Here is a 7,857-nt window from a genome sequence, read left to right on the forward strand (position 1 = left end):
ATGTAAAATATAGTTCCCAAGATGTTTCATGAGTGAAGTAACGATATGGTCTTATCAGGTGTTGCCAACATCTACTGCATTTTTAAAAATGCTTATTTATTTGTTTGAAGAGAGAGAGAATGAACAGGGGAGGAGCGGGGGCGGGGGGTGGCCGGAGAGAGAATCCCTAGCAGGCTTCACACTGTCAGCACAGAGCCCAGTGCAGGGCTCCATCTCATGAACCATGAAATCACAACCTGAGCCAAAATCAAGAGTCAGATGGTTAACAGACTGAATTACTAGGTGTCCCCCTCTACTACGTTTTTAAAAAGTTTTCATGAGCCAATTCCCAACTCCTTTAATCCCTAGAACCAGTTGCTCTACAAGATTTAAAAAATATCCCACTTACTTGAATAAGAAAAAAAAAAGTATATTATTTGATCACTTGGATATTCTATGCAATGTTGAATGACTGGCAGCATATCGATCAGTCCAGAATACACACATAATCTTTTCCCTAGGTATGTGAATATGATCTTCCTCTGAAACTAGGAAGTGTGAATTAAGGTTGAAAAATTTTGAAAATAGTTTTATTGAAAGGCCTTTCTTACAATTTTGCCCCAGTGATCCTTCACAAAACAAAACCAGCAGGAACACAGAATAATGTTTTCATACAAATATATTCAAATCTGTGGAGGATAGCAATTTTTATTTTTATAAATTTAAAATAAAGTCATATTATACTATTATTAAGATTTTAAAATAGATTAACATAGTTTTATATATCCCATTGTGAGAGATTTGCTAGTAAATTTTTTATGAGTACTTTTTGTACATTTGGGGAAAAATTGGAATAAAACTTTTGATATAAAAGAGATATAATTATTCAGTACATGCTGTAAACATGCCCACTGTGGATTTTAAAGTACTGGTAAATGAAGTAATAAATGTAGTTAACTATTGACTACTGCTAAAGTTTCCCTACTGGAAGATAGTCCATCCATCCAGGCATCACTAAAGATGTTGTTTGAATTAGTTTACTTCTAGGATTACGGGATACAAGAACACAAACACCAAATAGTGGAAAATGTCATAAACCAAAGTTTGTGTCTGAAACAATGTGTTATTATAAGATTCAAAAATGAATGCCATCAAATTACTACAGAATATTGATTGTTTTGCTTTGCAATTCTGACCTTTTGTTATTGAATAGATGTAAAAAAAGTATGCCGAATAGATAAGTAAAATATGATTTTTAACAAAGTGAAAATAAATGTGTATATTTCTCTGATTTCAGTAATAGATTGGGTAATGTTTTCAGGTATTTAAGAGCATAAAACAAGCTATGAATCTTTAATCCAAAGAATATGATTTGTAAAAACCTTGCTGAATAATTTTAAAATAATTGTAAATGCCCTGTGTCTAGGCTCTAGATTAAGTCAACAGGTCACCTAAGGACTTTCAGCAAGCCCCATATGCCAAATATTTTTGACCTGTATATTGATACAGCATCTTTTTTCATTTTATTTGGAAAATACAGGTTATGAAGAATCTATCATGTGACTTTTGCATATGATTATACTGGTATTTCTAAGTCCTTTCCTCCAAATCTACAATTATGTGAATTATTATAGTTCTATATTATTTTTATGTTTATGTTAATATCGGTGTAGGAATAATAAATGCTCATATAAAATTTTGAATATGCATTTAATAAATATGTTAATAGACCTTGATAAATTAAAATAATGAATAGTGAAAATAATAAAAGGCAATTATAATAGATCTAAATATTATAGAATATAGATCTATATAGATCTATAATAGATCTAAATAGTCTATAAATGGCCATATATTAAGAATCTCAAAAATATCTGGAAATTATTTTTTGGAATAAAGTAAGAAATATGCAATTTTTGCTGCTTGTGAAGTCATATATATATATATATATATATATATATGACGTATATACATATACATCTCAATAGTTTTTCTTTGCAACTCATATCTTTTGTTACTAAATAGAAGGAAAAAATCATACAGGATAGATAAGTAAGATACCATTTTAACAAAATTTAAATTGTTAAGAACCTAAAATCACAGAGCAAGAGAATGGTGTAGCCAGATTTCAACCCAGAAAGTCTGAGCTCTGTATCTGACTTTTAATCCATTGGACTAGAGGGGGTTATTGTGTGGAGCAGTTGGCCAGGTCCCTTCTTCCCTTCTCACAGCTCCCTCACTCCCAACATTCACTTAATTTCAAATCTAGGGAAATACGGCTCCATGTCACGTTCAAAATACCCCTCACATGCACAAATTTTATGCTCAGTGTTGCTTATCAATGCACTTTGCTAAACAAATGACTGTTGCAAATCTTCAGAAAGGGATCATGCAAATTCCTTGGAGGTGGAAAGAAGAGGTCACTGTTTTTCCCCTGTCCTAGAAATATTCTGGCTTGTTCAGACATTCAAAATCTAGATTTAATCAGTAGACCTGATTGTCATGTAGACAGACCTACTTATATGTAAACCTGTGACATTTCTTCTCTGACATAGACTAGAGATGTGCCAGAGCATAGCAAATCATGCTTTAGCGTTTTGCAGACTAAATCGATGTTAACAGCTACAGAAAAATTGTGTAGATGGCATTGCTTCAAAAATGTTTTTAGATACAATGGAGATAAAATTCCAAATGGTTGCAATATTTTAGACTTGATGTTAGAGTAAATAATGCATTATTAACTGCAGTTAAGTAACTTTTGAACACAGTAGAAAATTATATGTTCTAAATTTAGAACAAGAGCCTACTACTTTGGAATTTTACTTTTCTCTTTGAAAACATGAATTAATAATAGCTCTTTTTTTTCTGTCATTCTAAATTATATCTGAAATACTAAAAGGTATGATTTTCAAAGGTAGAAGTATGGCAGTTTTATATAAATGATTTCCATCCAGTTAGAATGGTAACCAGTATGTTTATTTGAAACTTTGGATGTTAAAATAATTCACAAAACTTGAAATAATCATTTTTACACTTGATCTTAGCCAAAAGGCTGAGAAGCGATTGAAATAATTATTTTTAATTAATGACTCTAAGATTATTGTTGGGAAACACTTGAAGTCGTAATGTGACAAGATACACATATTATACATGTTAATGAAAGGAAGAAAAGGACTTGTATAGTCCTTATGACATTATGCACGGATATAATTCTAAGCTTCTGAAATTGTATTTGGTGGTTTTTTTTTAAATTATTTTCTCCAATGGTAATTCATAAAATTCCTCAGCCTCAATCTTCTTATTTACTAAATGGTGATAATGACCTTAAATATTGCTTGAATTTTCTGAGACCAGTTTTCATCCTCTGTTAAATGGAGCGTTTGTAAGTTCAGCACCTACATTTGAAAGCTGTTGTGGCTTAGGTAGTGAAAATATATATGCAAATTTCTCTAGGCATGTGAATAAGACTTTTTGGTGAATCATTAGCCAATCCTCTCAAGGAACCATTTCTTCTCTTAAAAGTGAAAATTGACTTTGGGTGTGAAGTTTGGTGAGTTCTTTATAGATTTTGGAAACTAGCCCTTTGTCTAATGTCATTTGCAAATATCTTTTCCCATTCCATTGGTTGCCTTTTAGTTTTGTTGGTTGTTTCCTTTGCAGTCCAGAAGCTTTTATCTTGATGAGGTCCCAATAGTTCATTTTTGCTTTTAATTCCCTTGCCTTTGGAGATGTGTCAAGTAAGAAATTGCTGCGGCTGAAGTCAGAGAGGTTTTTTCCTGCTTTCTCCTCTAGGGTTTTGATGGTGTCCTGTCTCACATTCAGGTCCTTTATCCATTGTGAATTTATTTTTGTGAATGGTGTAAGAAAGTGGTCTAGTTTCATTCTTTGCATGTTGCATGGTGCTGGGTCCACTTCTCCCAGCACCATTTGTTAAAGAGACTGTCTTGTTTCCATTGGATATTCTTTCCTGCTTTGTCAAAGTTTAGTTGGCCATACTTTTGTGGGTTCAATTCTGGAGTTTCTATTCTATTCCATTGGTCTATGTGTCTGTTTTTGTGCCAAAACCATGCTGTCTTGATGATTACAGCTTTGTAGTAGAGGCTAAAGTCTGGGATTGTGATGCCTCCTGCTTTGGTTTTCTTCAATATTACTTTGGCTATTCAGGGTCTTTTGTGTTTCCATACGAATTTTAGGATTGCTAGTTCTAGCTTCGAGAAGAATGCTGGTGCAATTTTGATTGGGATTGCATTGAATGTGTAGATTGCTTTGGGTACTATTGACATTTTAACAATGTTTATTCTTCCAATCCATGAGCATGGAAAGTTTTCCCATTTCTTTGTATCTTCTTCAATTTCCTTCATAAGCTTTCTATAGTTTTCAGCATACAGATCTTTTACATCTTTGGTTAAGTTTATTCCTAGGTATTTTATGATTCTGGGTGCAGTTGTGAATTGGATCAGTTTCTTTACTTGTCTTTCTGTTGCTTCATTATTAGTGTATAAAATGCAACTGATTTCTGTACATTGATTTTGTATTTGCGACTTTCCTGAATTCATGTATCAGTTCTAGCAGACTGTTGGTGGAGTCTATTGGTTTTTCCATGTATAATATCGTGTCATCTACAAAAAATGAAATAATCCAGTGAAGAAATGGGCAGAAAACATGAATAGACACTTTTCTAAAGAAGACATCCAGATGGCCAACAGGCACATGAAAAGATGCTCAACACCACTCCTCATCAGGGAAATACAAATCAAAACCACACTGAGATATCACCTCACACCAGTCAGAGTGGCCAAAATGAACAAATCAGGAGACTATAGATGCTGGTGAGGATGTGGAGAACCGGGAACCTTCTTGCACTGTTGGTGGGAATGCAACCTGGTACAGCCACTCTGGAAAACAGTGTGGAGGTTCCTCAAAAAAATTAAAAATAGATCTACCCTATGACCCAGCAATAGCACTGCTAGGAATTTACCCAAGGTATACAGGAGAGCTGATGCATAGGGGCACTTGCACCCCAATGTTTATAGCAGCACTTTCAGCAATAGCCAAACTATGGAAAGAGCCTAAATGTCCATCAACTGATGAATGGATAAAGAAATTGTGGTTTATATACACAATGGAATACTACTTGGCAATGAGAAAGAATGAAATATGGCCTTTTGTAGCAACGTGGATAGAACTGGAGAGTGATATGCTAAGTGAAATAAGTCATACAAAGAAAGACAGATACCATATGTTTTCACTCTTATGTGGATCCTGAGAAACTTAACAGAAGAGCATGGAGGAGGGGAAGGAAAAAAATGTTAGAGAGGGAGGGAGGCAAACCATAAGAGACTCTTAAAAACAGAATAAAATGAGGGTTGGTGGGGGTGGGAGGGAGGGGAAAGTGGGTGATAGGCATTGAGGAGGGCATCTGTTGGGATGAGCACTGGGTTTTGTATGGAAACCAATTTTACAATAAATTTCATATTTTTTAAAAAAGGCACAGATTAAAAGAAAAAAAAAGTGAAAATTGATTTAAAGCCTTTGACTAATGACCCCATCTTCTTCCCTTACACTTATCACTGTTTTTTCCTCCTCCCTTTTTAGGTTAGAAACAAAACTTGCTAGAGGAAGAAGTGCTCTATATCTGAGTACACAAGGTATACAAATCATATATCTAATCCTGGTCTGATGGTCCTTAATTCAGGATAATTTTGTTTCATTAACAAGCTGCAAATTCAATTAAACTTTCCCCTCTTTATAGGTGCGGTATTAAAAATAAGGATACTTTGTAAATTCTAAGTTATTAGAAACATGAACAAAATCAAGCAGTTCTTTCTAAGGCCTTCTAGACATTAATTAAATTCACCAGCCACTGACTAAGCTCTTTACTGTTTATAAAAGTAAGATTTATTTTCCCTGCAATATACGCCAGGTACTTTTTTAAGTGTGTAAGTGTATTTATCCAATTATTAACTCTACTTCTCAAATGAGAAAACTGGAACACATAGAGATAAGTTGTACAAGTTCCTAATACTACTAAGAGGCAGAATCAATAACTGAATATAGTAATTTGTCTTTAAAGCCATGCCATTAAATACCATTCTATCCTGTATATCTAATGATCTGTATCTCCATTTGAAATCAGTAGGAAGTATCCAAATGTTATTTCAAATAAGACATAATGATGAACCACAGAATGAATATCCATGCATTCATTCACATATTTATGTATTATTATTCTCACATACTGAAGACATGAGTTTTTGGAGTTTTTCCAAATCTACACAGTGACTTTTAACCAAAGAAAATAAGAACTTACCAAAACCCTTATACCAACTTACACCATAAATTGCATCTGCTGAAGTGGAGAGTTAGAATATATCAGCATTTGTTTTCATTCATCTGATATGTCCCCAGCCCTTACATTCAGAATCATCTACTTTCTAGTTTAATTCTGTACATATCAGTATTACAGAAACGTAATCTGTGGGATTTCCACAGAAACCTTTACACACCATGTTTAGAATTCCCCAAAGTTATATTTTCCATTCTTTCTGTTTTCTAAGAGAAAAATAGGTTTTAATATCACAAAATAAAAAAGTATTTATCTTACTGTATGTACAATCAATGCATGCATTTATTGTTCTCTATAAAAGCACTCATTTGAAACCAAATACAATGCAGTTTTCAAACATTCAAAACTATATTTAAACAACATATTACTAAAGCCTTTTCAATAAAATGTGTGTTGAAAAAAAATAAAAGCTAGTTAACAGAACCCAGAAGTTACTTCATTCCTGTGAAAAATCCCCCTTTATATGGATGCAAAATAAAACTGGTTTTTCCAGAATAACCACTCATGCAAGGAAAGAAAAAAAGAGGCCAGCAAAAAATTTAAAATAATGATAAACAGAAGAATTTACAAAAAATAAAAAATATGCCCACTTATGTTTTAAATTGATGCTTAAGTTGCCTTGCATTTTCTAAATGCTACAGGATATCTTGATTAAAATTTACTCTCCAGAATGTGTTCTGGAAACTCAAGGATAATAAAGCTTTATTTAGTATTAAGATTTGTACTTCTCAGAATAATTTAAAAAAAAAAACAAAAATCAAACAGCCCCTAAAAGAGCTTACTGTCTACTTGAATTTATGCCAAGCCATTAATTTTTTCTGGTTAAAGGATGCACCATATAAAATCTTCTTGTCATTACTTCTTATCACTCTTTGTCATTTTCCTAGAAAATATCTCATTTGGAATAGCACACTAAAGTTTAATTCTACCAAATCTTATATGTGGGGAAAAGTCAGTCATAAACATTTTTTAGTAATCTATTCTCTCCAATTTTTGCATATGTTTTTCTTCTTTTTCTTTTGTTTTCTCTTATATCTAACCAAAGTTGTGCTATCCACAAAGTTACATGTTCTCTCTTGAAATACTAGTATCTACCTAAGGTGCCATTTGGAGGTTCAATTCCAAATTTTCACTATTTCTAAAGATAAACTTAATCATCTTAATAATTGTAATGGTAAGATAAATGGGAAGCCTAAGAATCCAATTTAATAATTATTTAAAATTATAAATTTATAAGTTTTCTCAAAAACCAGAGCAATGATACCCGTAGCGTTAGGTGAAACCCATCTGCTATTATTAGTTATTGAATATGTTTGTTATTTACTGATAAGAAAGTTTAATACACTGTAGTTCTGAAATTCTATAGTTCAACTCCTAAAAAATACAAGTATTTTACTTTGTACCAGCTTCCCCTCTCTGTTTCATTTCTAGAATTTAATCTTTCACAAATGAAATATTCTGAATTTGATATATAAAGGTATTATTGTTTCTTTTTGCCACACTAAGCAAAAAGTGTTATATTTAATATATGA

General features: G+C 32.6%; 1 pseudogene; it reads right to left on the reverse strand.

Moving 5' to 3' along the window:
* Positions 1–2,918: 2,918 nt before the first annotated feature.
* LOC125149765 (uncharacterized) lies at positions 2,919–3,043 on the reverse strand (annotated as a pseudogene).
* Between the last annotated feature and the right edge of the window lie 4,814 nt (positions 3,044–7,857).

Source organism: Prionailurus viverrinus, chromosome D3, assembly GCF_022837055.1.
Source record: "Prionailurus viverrinus isolate Anna chromosome D3, UM_Priviv_1.0, whole genome shotgun sequence".
In the NCBI taxonomy this organism is placed as follows: domain Eukaryota; kingdom Metazoa; phylum Chordata; class Mammalia; order Carnivora; family Felidae; genus Prionailurus; species Prionailurus viverrinus.